This window comes from Zea mays, chromosome 1, assembly GCF_902167145.1.
Source record: "Zea mays cultivar B73 chromosome 1, Zm-B73-REFERENCE-NAM-5.0, whole genome shotgun sequence".
NCBI lineage: Eukaryota > Viridiplantae > Streptophyta > Magnoliopsida > Poales > Poaceae > Zea > Zea mays.
In genome coordinates, this window is record NC_050096.1 from 14,532,152 (window position 1) to 14,546,517 (window position 14,366).

The following is a 14,366-nucleotide window of genomic DNA, read 5'->3' on the forward strand; positions in this document are numbered from 1 at the left end:
TCAAAAGGTATACCGGTCGATGATAGGTTCATTGCTTTATTTATGTGCATCTCGACCGGACATTATGCTTTCTGTTTGCATGTGTGCAAGATTCCAAGCCGACCCTAAGGAATCACACCTTACGGCCGTAAAACGAATCTTGAGATATTTAGCTTATACTCCTAAGTTTGGGCTTTGGTACCCTCGGGGATCCACATTTGATTTGATTGGTTATTCGGATGCCGATTGGGCGGGGTGTAAAATTAATAGGAAGAGCACATCGGGGACTTGCCAGTTCTTGGGAAGATCCTTGGTGTCATGGGCTTCAAAGAAGCAAAATTCGGTCGCTCTTTCTACCGCCGAAGCCGAGTACATTGCCGCAGGCCATTGTTGCGCGCAATTGCTTTGGATGAGGCAAACCCTGCGGGACTACGGTTACAAATTAACCAAAGTCCCTTTGCTATGTGATAATGAGAGTGCAATCAAGATGGCCGACAATCCCGTCGAGCACAGCCGCACTAAACACATAGCCATTCGGTATCATTTTCTTCGGGATCACCAACAAAAGGGGGATATCGAGATTTCATACATTAACACTAAAGATCAATTAGCCGATATCTTTACCAAGCCACTCGATGAACAATCTTTTACCAGACTTAGGCATGAGCTTAATATTCTTGATTCTAGAAATTTCTTTTGCTAAACTTGCATATATTGCTCATAAATGTACCTTTGATCATATCTCTTTTATATGCTATGACTAATGTGTTTTCAAGAGTATTTCAAACCAAGTCATAGGTATATTGAAAGGGAATTGGAGTCTTCGGCGAAGACCAAGGCTTCCACTCCGTAACTCATACTTCGCCATCACTCCAAGCAACTCTCTATTCCTTGGGGAGAAATGAGCATCAAAGAAAAGGACTTCGTCTTTGGGAGAAAGTAAGAGCCCAAAGCTAAAGGACCGGACTTCGCCTTTGGTATAATCTTAACTCATTTATTTATGACCAAAGGGGAAGATAGCACTTCGAGGGCTCTAATGATTCCGTTTTTGGCGATTCATGCCAAAAAGGGGGAGAACTAAGCCCAAAGCAAAAGGACCGCACCACCACCAATTTCAAAAACTTAGTGTTGAATATTTTCAATTGGTTTTCCTATTGTGTTCAAAAGGGGGAGAAAGTAGTATTTTAAAATGATATATCAAAACCCTCTTGAACACTAAGAGGAGGATCTCATTTAGGGGGAGTTTTGTTTAGTCAAAGGAGAAGCATTTGAAACAGGGGAGAAAATTTCAAAACTTGAAAATGCTTTGCAAAATCGTATTCATTACCTTTGACTATTTGCAAAAGAACTTTGAAAAGAATTTACAAAAGAATTTTGCAAAAACAAAACATGTGGTGCAAACGTGGTCCAAAATGCTATATAAGAAAGAAACAATCCATGCATATCTTGTAAGTATTTATATTGGCTCAATTCCAAGCAACCTTTGCACTTACATTGTACAAACTAGTTCAATTATGCATCTCTATACTTGCTTTGGTTTGTGTTGGCATCAATCACCAAAAAGGGGGAGATTGAAAGGGAATTAGGCTTACACCTAGTTCCTATATAATTTTGGTGGTTGAATTGCCCAACACAAATAATTGGACTAACTAGTTTGCTCAAGTGTATAGATTATACAGGTGTAAAAGGTTCACACTCAGCCAATAAAAAGACCAAGTTTTGGATTCAACAAAGGAGCATAGGGGCAACCGAAGGCACCCCTGAACTGGCGCACCGGACTGTCCGGTGCGCCACCGGACATGTCCGGTGCACCAGGGGAACTCAGACTCAAACTCTCCACCTTCGGGAATTCCCAGAGGTGACTCGGCTATAATTCACCGGACTGTCCGGTGTACACCGGACAGTGTCCGGTGCGCCAAGGGAGGTCGGCCTCAGGAACTCGCCAGCTTCGGGAAACTCCAACGGCTAGTCCACTATAATTCACCGGACTGTCCGGTGTGCACCGGACTGTCCGGTGCGACTCCGGGGCAACGGCTATCTCCGCGCCAACGGCTCTCTGCAGAGCAATAAATGCGCGCGCAGCGCGCACAGGAGTCAGAATCGCCCATGCTGGCACACCGGACAGCAAACAGTACATGTCCGGTGTGCACCGGACACCCTGGAGGGCCCACAAGTCAGAAGCTCCAACGGTCAGAATCCAACAGCAGTGATGACGTGGCAGGGGGCACCGGACTGTCCGGTGTGCACCGGACTGTCCGGTGCGCCATCGAACAGACAGCCTTCCAACGGCCACTTTTGGTGGTTGGGGCTATAAATACCCCAACCACCCCACCATTCATTGCATCCAAGTTTTCCACTTCCCAACTACTACAAGAGCTCTAGCATTCAATTCAAGACACACCAAAGAGATCAAATCCTCTCCAAACTCCACACAACGCCATAGTGATTAGAGAGAGTGATTTGCTTGTGTTCTTTCGAGCTCTTGCGCTTGGATTGCTTTCTTCTTTCTTGATCCTTTCTTTGCAATCAAACTCACTTGTAATTGAGGCAAGAGACACCAATCTTGTGGTGGTCCTTGCGGGAACTTTGTGGTCCAAGTGATTGAGAAGAGAAAGCTCACTCGATCCGTGGATCGTTTGAGAGAGGGAAGGGTTGAAAGAGACCCGGCCTTTGTGGCCTCCTCAACGGGGAGTAGGTTTGCAAGAACCGAACCTCGGTAAAACAAATCTCCGTGTCTTACTTGCTTATTCGCTTGGGATTTGTTTTGCGCCCTCTCTCGCGGATCTGTTTATATTTCTAACGCTAACCCGGCTTGTAGTTGTGTTTATATTTGTAAATTTCAGTTTCGCCCTATTCACCCCCCCCTCTAGGCGACTATCAGTTACCATTTTTGTTTGCCTGAACCAATTTTCAGTTATTCACCCCATTGCCTTCTTTCTGACAGGGGTAGTTTAGGCGCCTGTATCTCCTAAATCTTCATAACACCAGGCCAAAGTTCCTTATTAAACTCGCTCATGAATACAAGACTTCCTTAGATATCATTATGTCGCCCATTTCACTGGATACAGACATAGATACAGGCATAAATGGATAGATTGTCTTTAATTTTTCAGATTAGGTGCACTATGCAGGATTTTTGTGCAGGTGATATTTCAGGGATGCACCAATCTGAATACCCCTGCCAGCACTTCATCCCAATCTTCATTCGATCCCAGGTTGGTCATGGCAAGGAGAGTAAATATCAAGGGTAGATATTTCAGCCTTTTCTGAATCTTCAACAGATAATTGCTCCCCCTTTCTTCAGTCAGCCCTTTCTCCATAGTTTGATTAAGAACTGGACAATCACCAGTAACAGAGCTTGTCATTAGTCCAAGGTCTATCAAGTCTCTATAGAATTCATAGACCCAAACCTCCTAGATTAGAGTTTATGACATCCAAAAGTTGACTGCAAAAGCTGGTTACCATTTCTGTTTGCCTGAACCAATTTTCAGTTATTCACCCCATTGCCTTCTTTCTGACAGGGGTAGTAGACTGAATCCGACGCTCCAAAATGTTTGGAGGATCAGACACTCCAAAATGAATCATAGACTGAATCCGACACTCCAAAATGTTTGGAGGTATTAACATGCAATACCTGGGAACTCATATTATAAGACATTGGTGCATACTTCTGTTCTCAGGCTCTGTATACGCTTTAGAGTCAGTGTGCTTGCAGCTTTCTCATAGGTTCTATTGCCGCTCTTGCTGCCTTCTTTCTCTTAGAGACATAGCTGCATTACCTTCCCTTCCATATGATCCTGTTGTGGTCATGTGTCACTTCCTTAGATATCATTATGTCGCACATCCGTTTCTTGGAACTATACTTTTTTGGGGAGAAACAGAGTTATCTAGGCTATCCCCAAGCCTAGGATTTGGTTCATCACAGAAAATATGGCTTAACCAACATGTTAGAATACAAATTAACTTGACTTCTCAAATATGTCTTTCTCAACTGTATCACCAATGTCGTGAACAAATGATGGACCATAGACTGAATCCGACACTCCAAAATGTTTGGAGGATCAGAGTGACTAACATGCATTACCTATGATATCTTCCCTTCCAGTGCCCAACGTTCTGCGTTTTCGCAAAGTTGGCACTAATATTGTGCGCTCTTTTGGTTGAATATAGCCTTTATTTAAGGCAATCTGTCTCTTTCCCTTTCGCATAAACAACCAGGCATTCATTATGTCTTTGAACAGCTACTATCGAACCCATGAACACACTTGATCAGCCATCCGCTTCAGCGCCGGCACATGTGTCGCGTTATGCGATTTCGTTGTCCTCTCAGCAGGTTCGTCAAAAGCGGCCAGGTTAGTGGCTGTCACTTTTGCATGTATGCCATGGGACCAAACTTTTCATAGGGCTCGGACATCACCTTCCAACAAGGTTGCCAAGAAACTTTTTAGAGATGAAGACACAGGAGATGACGATGTTGCTGGTTCTGGAGACGTTGATGCTGAGTAGCGGTATGTCCAATTCTGCCCTACAACTTCATAACATATATGCTTCCAGGTGTTCCAATTGCATGTAATATAAGGCAGTTGGTACTACGCAAATCAAAAGCCCAATGATCAGTAATAACTACTTTTAGCTAACTAAAACACTGTGATGCATAGGAACGACATTCAAAGCAAGCTGACAGGTCATCATATATCTCAAACAAGCATTCTAAAGCTAACAACAGGTCCATATGCGGTTGATTGAACTAATATATAAATAAAAGAGAAAATGGTGTAACCTTCTACCGATATAGGTGAAAATAGAAATTAGCAAGTTTTCGAAAAAGAGGTCAATAGGCTAAAACATCAGCAAGTCAAAAAAACGATAGTCAAGTGGTTTCGAATGGATTACCTTCATAGACCTCTTCAGTCGAGATCTACGAGAAAAAAGTAGACATTATATTTGAGATTGCAATGTTTGCCAAAACTTGTTAATTGATTGATACCCTTTTTTAGTTGCAGTGCTTTTGGACATGAGCGCCACCAGCTATGGAGACCCGCTTTTGGGAACTGAAGATCGCTTTTGGGAACTAGCCCAGTTCAGCTAGGTTACTCTTAGAAATTGCCCCCCTGTTGTGCAGGGAGTATGGTTTTATGCTTGTAAGATATGAGCAGCGCTATGCTGTGTGCTTGACTGTAAGTTATGTCTTTTGGTGCTTCTAGGGTAGTAGCTGGTCGTAGCTATGATATGTGTGCAATCTTGCGAGGACCATACTCGCGATATGTAAAGCATGCCTATATAGTCTAGGCCTAAACAAGACATCGCTTCCCTTGGTACTTCTACTATTTCTCTTTGTCGTTCTGTGCTACTACCAGCCATCTATTTGTCGTTCTACTCCCTTTAACATGTAACTATTAGGTGGTAACCAATCAGACGCGTCCATTTCAAGGTTTTCCTTAGTTTCCATTGAAATTTATCTATTACCCCGGTTATCTGCTAACCAAACAATGAAGTTCTGCATATAATGGTCAGAGGCTATGGTATTTATCTTATAGTACAGGAAATACACAGCGAAGCGGCTCCTATGTTCCATTGAAGAAAGGAGGCAATTCAATTCTGAATGATAAGAAAAATACCAAGGTATGTCGTGTAACCCATCCTTGAATTTCAGATTGCCTTTATTTGTCATGAATATTATTTTCCTTGTTTTCATGTTTGAGCCAGATTCAGCAATGCCGTAGCATAGGTAGGTGTGACTCTTCTGTTGAGGTGGAACTTTGATCGAGATGTGGCATGGTCTCGCTCTTATCTTGTCTGCCCAGTTTATGAATTGACAGACATGGATACGTTTGTTTGCCATGCCATGTCGTTCCTCTTCCACTTCCACATTCTACATGTTTCTTTAGCTAATTAGGTCAGCTTAGGAGATGTTCATTACCGAACCTCCTTCAACCCACATTGCTTGGCTCACACTTTCTGTGGGTACCATATGGTAGTAGGGTAGTGCAGTTTCCATTTTGCCACCTTGTTTATGCATCTGTCTATTCAAGCTTTGGTAAAAGTTGTGTTCATTGCCTTTTTGCCTTTTCTTCGGGGATTTACCGGGAGATATGCCTGTATGATTGTCCACATGATTAGACTGTGGTGCCCCTGGCCTGATCAATCGATTTGCCTCTTGATGTTGTGCATCTCAGGGCAGCACACAGCAACGACTGTATCCATTGTGCTCGGGGGAGTCGTAGGCCTGAGATTCGTGGTCATCTGCTTGTTTTTCGCCAGGAGCCTGGTCAAGAAAAAGGATGGTGGTGGGTTAGTGGAAACACGAGCACGAGCAGCACCATGGCTCTCTTCTTTGGGCTGCCACCATTCTGCAGCTCCCACTGCTGTTTGTTCCACCAGCTGTGGACAAAGACATTGTGGGGGCATGGTATGGCATTTTGATGGTATGGTTGTGTATTTTGTTTCTTCAAGGTGGTGAGTGGAATACAGAGGGGGTGTTTTTGGCTCTTCTTCCTCTGGCCATGTGAGGGTGCCATCCCCCCCATGATGGCAGAGAGAGAAAAAGAGGTGGCAAGCTGCTGTTCAGGAAAGAAGCTGTCCACTTCTGGGGCTATTTTGATTCTCAGCTGAAATTGGTAGACGAGCTCGGGGCTGTCTTCTTAGCCTCTCCTGCTTAGGGTTCTAGGAGTACATTGATTCTCTTGTATTTTTTTGACCCCCGCCAAATGAAAAATACTTGTTCGGTCTAGGTTGAACGTACTTAGTCTCTTGTTTAAGGTTGCAGGAGCGGGTTGGGTGTCTATTTGGTTGGTCTGTTATGCAAAACGAACCACCAGATGCTCTGGAACCAGATTTTAACTCTAGGGTTTGGTAGTAGCTGGTGCTACCACCACTGGTTAACTGGTCGCTAGCCTTTCTGTATGGACATTGCTGACCTGGTAACCGCACAGCTGTGCTGTGCAGCTATTCTCTTCGTTTGACCTGTTGTGGCTATTCGTCGTACGTTCCTGAATGCTTGCCTGAAAACTGTCTGCTCTAGCGACCAGCGGGAACGTGTCAAACTTTTGTGATGGCTACGACATGCTGCATTGTCGGATACACCTCTTCTGACAGGGCAGGTTTGTCTATAAATTGCCTTAACTTGGTTGTCTATAATTGTCAGTTCAGCATGTCAAAATCAAAGGAACATTGTCTGCTGGATATGTTCGTTGGAATTTCTGTGTTCAATGCCTTTGTGTTGCTTACACTATCAATTTCTGTGTCAGAGCATTGGCTGAGGTTAAAATCAGGTACAATTTCTCGGATCACTCATTTACAGTATCATATTCTGCACTGGAATATTCTCCGCTCGATATTCTCACTAATTCTTGTGTTGCTTTGGTGCTGGAACAGACTGTACACCCAGTTAGATAGACTGAGCAGGGTCTTGGTCCTGGAGCACTGCACGAGGATCACATCAGCACGGTTAGTGAAATCCACATCTCCTAAATGATTCCAGTTTACGCTTATTATTATTAAAGGTTCAATTTGGCGTGCAACTGTCTTTGATTTGGTGCTCTGATTTCTTCTACGTTGTATGAAAATGTTTGTGTTGCCATAAGCTTTCTTTTATACGAGTCATGTACCATTGATTCAGATTATCTATAACTGTTCCAAAAATTCAGTTATTAAGAGACAGACTAGGAAAAGGTAAAAATATTTGTACTTTAGGGTGATAGAATGCAATTACTGATTGTAGTTTGACTGCTCATGAACTGTGTTGTTTTACCAAACAAATTGAAAGATAAACCAAATCTTATATTGCAAGCCATGTCCTACAAAAAGATGAAAACAATGGTACATAATTTACTAGAGTATATTTTCTTGGTCCTTCCTCCTTTTGTCGGTTCATATGGAGTACACCCAGAAATAAGTATACATAGTCTTTTTGATACATCAATGTTAGTCTTTTTAAATTCTTAAATTATGAAACTACTAAATACTGAACGCTTTAAGTTTTCCAAAAGTTTGAACAGGATATACATATAGTGTTATCGGTGAGAACCACCAAATCTTTGATCTAGAAGGTGACAGTGGAAGGCTCATTATTCTGACTGACCAAGACAGCGAGAAGCAGTTCTGACAGTGGTTCTGACGAGGATGAACCAGAAGATGTAATTTATTTGTGGATTCATATGTTGCACTTGTTTCTTGATTCATGCACCTTTGATAGCTGTTCTTTCTCAAACATAATTTGTTCGTAAAAATAGGAAGAATCCAGTGGCAGTTCTGATTCTGAGTCCGAGGATGAGGTAGCCACCTTAGTACCTTACTACAATCAAACTCCATTGCTTCCCCCGATCATTGCTTTGTTGCTCTGCTGTTTTGTGAGAGATTGAATCCTTGAAGCACTAATTATGCTGAATGATTTATCAAATCCTCTACTGAATTTTAATATGGCATGACCAAATATTCATCCCTTTTTACCTCACGGATAGGGCGCCCGAAGGGGCGCCATCTGTTCTAGTAATATTTAAATGTTATTGACATGCAGGCTTAGGGCTCAATAGCCATTGCCAAACCCAGTGGTATGTTATTATAAGGCACCCAACTTTCCTCAAGGTGTAAATAGATGTCTATTTTTTCCTTAAAGCGGGCACAAACAAGTATGTAGAAAGGACATACAAGATCAGTGAGCTTGGAGAGAGTTGCAACCTTCCACGTGCATATCAATCTAGTTCCAAGGCGAGGTGTACCCTCACCATTTCAAAGCAGTTTTCATTTTGACATTATCAAATTAGAGTTTGGAAGAGGAAGCAATGTTACGCCTACACTTGATGAGATAACCTTTAGCTATACACAAATAAGCTTTTTTCATCATATTGGTCGTCGCGCCATGAAACTTCAGTGAGTAAGGCCGAGGATAAAATGTTAGTGCCCAACAATTATATAAAAACGAACAACATAGACATTCTCGTCGATGTCAATATGTCACAAATTTACCTTGCATTGCAGGTTCATTTATTTTGCTATTATTCTCATGTTTGTAGCATGAAACTATTTGTAATATGACGAAATATAACAAATTTCCATTTTGTAAAAGAAAGAGAAGCAAATTAATGGCATACAGTTTCAAGTAACTACGTTAAGGAACTAAAACATTATGTTGGGTTTATTCGTGGATCAAAAGAGTGAAATGCAGATATATGAACATACCATTCCCAGCACATAAATTACATATAAGTGCTATAACAATAACTGATGAGGTTCTCCATAATAGAGACATGACAAAAGTTATAGTAGCAGCATAATATAGTGGGCCCTCAAGAAGTTTCATGTATTCAAAAGAAAATTCAGTTACTAGAGTGTCATGACCCGAAGCATGGAAATAAGAACATGAAAGTTGAGCATAGGTAATATCAAATGACAAATAATGGTATATGTAAGTGAATCTGTAATCTCCGGAGCGTCTCATTGGTTTAACCATAGCCTCATTTTTCATAAGTCTCAACCTCATTAGAAGCATCCGTATAATGTTTACCCCTGGTGCTAGCACAACAAGGAAAGGAGCCTATTATCTAGAGCTTAAAAGCAGTTAGCTTTAGGTAGCCGAGTGTTTTTAGTATTGAACATTGTCAGATTGGCATGACACAGACTTCAGAAATAGCTACCATTTGGTAGTTTCAGACATAAAAACAACGCACCATTCGAATGTCTGCCAACAAAATCCCACCATAATAGCACCATTTGGAAGAGGAAAGTTTTTTTTTCTATAGAACAAATCAGAATCTAACTTACAAAGAACTCGCATATGTAGATTAAATATCCAATCATTTTCATTTACTTTTAGCTATATGAACAAACTCACGTGCCGAATTTTTTGCATTTTGACCCTTCCTCGGAAAAAAAATCACGTTTAGACCCTAGAAAATTTTAATGTCATTTTTGGACCCTTTGCTCGGCGCCATAGACTATGGCGCTGAGGTAACATAGCTCGGCGCCATAGGCTATGGCGCCGAGGTACGTGTTGCGCTGGCACAACTCGGACGTCGTGGCGCCGACGTGGTACCAAGCTCGGCGCCATAGACCTTGGCGCCGAGCTCAATTATAACCAAAAAACTCATTTAGCTCAGTTGGTAGAGAGCAAGGCTCATAAACTTGTGGTTGTGGGTTCGAGCCCCACGTTGGATGTGGTAATACTTTTTGTCTTTATTTTGTCTAGATTTTTTTCTTTTTCAGATTTTTTTATTATGACTTATTTATTTGTCCAGATATTTTTTGTTTATCCGGTGAGCACAACCTCTTCCTCTGTCTACCTTCATTATACTATTATCAAAAATTGATTTATTTACCCTCCTGGCGCGTCAAACAGAGGCTTGCGTATTGGGATCATACCAATACCATACACATATAGGACAGGTCCAGCCTCCAACGAAATGGCAGCCAGCTAACAGCATCCACTGTGTGCCAAATCTTTTTGACTTGAATTCATAACAGAGGTAGGTATGTGTAATAAAGGAGTAAAGGATGCTTCAGAGCCAGCCGTTCATCCATATGCATCATGTTCTTCTATCTCTTTTTTATATATTATTTATGTTATAAAAATTATTCTTATTTTTGTTTTCTATCTTTAGTTAAAGAAAATTTTAATAGAATATATATATATATATCATTAATCAATGTAAAAAACCATTGAAGAAAACTTTGCTACAAAGAATACAGAGAGTTTGCTCTGATATGTGGCCAACGTTAGACGCTTCAAAAGTGTGCATACGCAACGGCTAGCTAGCTGCTCCATGCGTTCTGCTGTTTTGTGCCGGCGTCGACTGCGCTGATTTGTCGATGTACAGGCTAGCAAAGCATGCATGTACGTGTACGTACGTATGTGTCTCGACAAAGCAGTGATATACCCAAAAAAAATCATTTGCGATCTTGGATTCTAGCGAGCATGCAACTGCACTGAGTTACATTCTTCTTGGACGGAGAGAATAATACAATAATTTTATTTAGTTTTTTTATGTATATTATTTTTATATTAATTATAATTTAAAATAAAGAGGGTGAATATTATTTAGGACTTCTTTGAATGCACTATAGCAACATAAACGAAAAAAATCTAGACAACAAAAAAAAAATCAGTGACAAAAAAAAGTATTGAACATCCACTGTGAGACTTGAACCCACAACCATAAGATTTAGAGCGTTGCACTCTACCAACTGAGCTAGAAAGACTTTGTGGATTTACAACTGAGCTCGGCGCCATAGATCTTGGCGCCGAGCTCGGTGCCACGTCGGCGCCACGGTGTCCGGGTTGTGCCAGCGCAGCACGTACCTCGGCGCCATAGCCTATGGCGCCGAGCTGTGTTACCTCGGCGCCATAGCCTATGGCGCCGAGCAAAGGGTCCAAAGATGACATTAAATTTTTTTAGGGTCTAAACGTGATTTTCTTTCCGAGAAAGGGTCAAAATGCAAAAAATTCGGACTCACGTGGCAGTTGTTTCTACGCTGAACATGTTTTTTTCCCAAAAAGGGGTCACAAACACAAAATTGTTTGGTCGAATGGAATTGGCAGACATGGAGTTGTAGTAGTTAGAGTTAGCGTATTCATCGCTACCCTCTTCGCCTGTTGTCACATGTCTAACAATGAAGTTGCTTCCGTTTGGTGATTCATATTCACCTAACAAGATCTACATTATAAAATAACCATGAATTCTTTGATTACTCTATAATGTTACTTGTTTTTTCCTAACGTTAATGTGTCATGAGTGCTCGGCAAATACCAACCATAGAGCCAAAAAATAAAGAAATATAATTGTACAACAGATTTCTAATAAGCATATCCCTGGTGAATTGTAGTAAATGACTACTACATCTGGCATGCATCGGTTAGATAAATTTGCATCTATGTTTTCTTCATCTTAAGACTATCTCTAGCAGTTTACGTTTACACATATCGATATTCAAATTTCATTCTGTGAACAGTGCAGTCTACAGTATATAACAATGTTGTTGATTACTTGTTCTCAAGTGATGTGAATAAAGAATAAAGCAACACAATTGTTAAAGATTAAGGACATTCGCCATTAGAAACATTATTTCCTTTCGGATATAATAATTTTTAGACGAATGTCATGAAGGACGCACATTCATTATTCGCAAGAATAATAATTCATATATCTATTCATATATTTATTTCGTGATAAACATATGAGTATTAATGGGATTTAAATTACATTGATACCTTCATCTTGTTCGAAGGCGTTGACGCGAGAGCGATTATAATTTCGCGTCAACAGTACGAGGTGTTGTTCACCTATTTATAGGCACGGGATGTAGCCCGGGTAAAATTATATTTATAACCTCAATATATACACATAATCATAACATAAACTATCAGGGATTAACTAATCTTTTCCTCTTTGGCTCGGCATCATGCTTTGACCTTCGTCGCCACCTTAAGCCGAAGTTATCGTCCTTCGGCGGTAGCTTAGGCATTCGTCGTTATAACTCTCAGATAATATCTTCGTCTCGAGGACCTTCGGCGGAGGATCCTCAACATCATTTTGCCAGTGATACCTTTGTCTTGAGGACCTTCGGCGGAGAAGAAGACCACCCACAAGTGCAAAATAGTGCTTATGGATAAACTTTAAATGAACTGCTGGAGTTGGCCTAACAGTACGATAAATCCAAGGTTTTCTAGTGCTGGATGATGATGATCAAGTACAACAAATTATTTATACTTAAATCCAACATATTTACCTTGCATCTATGTTTCCTTCATCTCAACAATACGATAAATCCAAGTTTTTTAGTGTTGGACGATGATGATCAAGTACAACGAATTCTTTATACTTAAATCCAATATATTTACCTTTTCCCAATCCTTGTCCTGATTGTGTGCCATCCATAACAAATTCTAAAATGTTTTGTTCGTGGTGCGTGATCTATCTTCACCTCGATCACCCAATTCTATGAGTTATAAATAACAAGTGTATCATCGATCAGCTCCTAAGCCATAGCATCTATAAGTCATCAGTGTTTTGAACCAACGAACATACACGCAAATCTGATCTGAGTACATACAGCTTGGACAAGGTTACCTCACGGTCATCGGTGACCTTGAGCACAGCTTCCCCTTACAGTGCCAATACTTCATCATGTAGCGGGTTTACAGAGACATGCGCACAAACAAGTTAGGTAGGGTCAAACACACTGAATGAAATATGAAGGAATTTGGAGAGAAAGAGAGGGGATTGGGCGGCGGTGGCATATAGTGTTGGGGTCGGCGCAGAAGAGCTACACGGACTGCTCCACGAACTCCATCGCACGCACAGCTCCTGCTCGAACCGCCTCTGGAAGGCGATGTTCCCGAAGAGCGGTCCGGCGAACACTTTAAGGCTATCTCCAACCAGACCCGCTAAATCAACATATACGCTAAATTTAGAGGACATGGTGCTCCTTTATGCCTCCAGCAAGGAACGCGACGCTATAGAGTGCGCTAAAATTTAGAGTCTGTGTTGGAGCCGCTACATCTAGAGAATCACTATTCATCCGCTATTGGCGTGTTGCTACACATCCGACGAATACGACACCGGCCATGGCCGCATCACGGCAACCTCCAAACGAGCCTGCTTGCACGGAGCTCGCGCCGCGGAGAAGATAGCAGCAACGCTGGGGAAGATGACCAGCACGTCGCGGTAGCCACCCTCGAGCTAGCGGCGGCCGCCATGGGGCCTCGGCTGTGACGGCTTGGAGAAGCTGGGCTGCATGGAGGAGCTCCGCCGTAGAGTATGATCCTGCTGCGGTGCGTGGAGTCGCTTGAGAGCGTTGGCGGCGAGAAGTCCGCCAACGGCACTGTGGATCTCGGCCACGGAAGAGAAAAAGAAAAGGCAAAAATTGCATTGTCGAATACGTGAACAGGAAAATCCAATTTTCGTATCATGACCTCTGTATATGTATCCATATATATAAAAAAAATTCTAATATATAAACAGACTCAATATTTTGTAAAAAATGCCATTTTAAATTTGTATTAATATATGTTGGAAAATGTAAAGAATGAGATATAGAGAACGAAATTTAGAGAAGGTTGCTGAAGATATAAAAGATTAAATCTTTTAGAGTGTGCTATAAAGGATAGAGAATATTTGTTTAATGGATGAAATTTAGAGAACGTTATTGGAGATAGGCTAAAAAATATACTGCATTGCAAAATTCAGCCTTCCCTTCACTCACCCATCTCTGGAACTGCCTGCCTGCCTCGAACGTAGGAGATCAAGTGGAACGACCGGCGCCTCAAGTCCCTCCTCACCGTCGGCGCGACGCTCTGGGTCATCTCCGGCGTCACCGTCTTCGTCTTCCCGAGCCAGATGCACAACACCCTCTCGCCATGGTCATCGGCGCTGCCAACGCGCTCGTCATGGTAA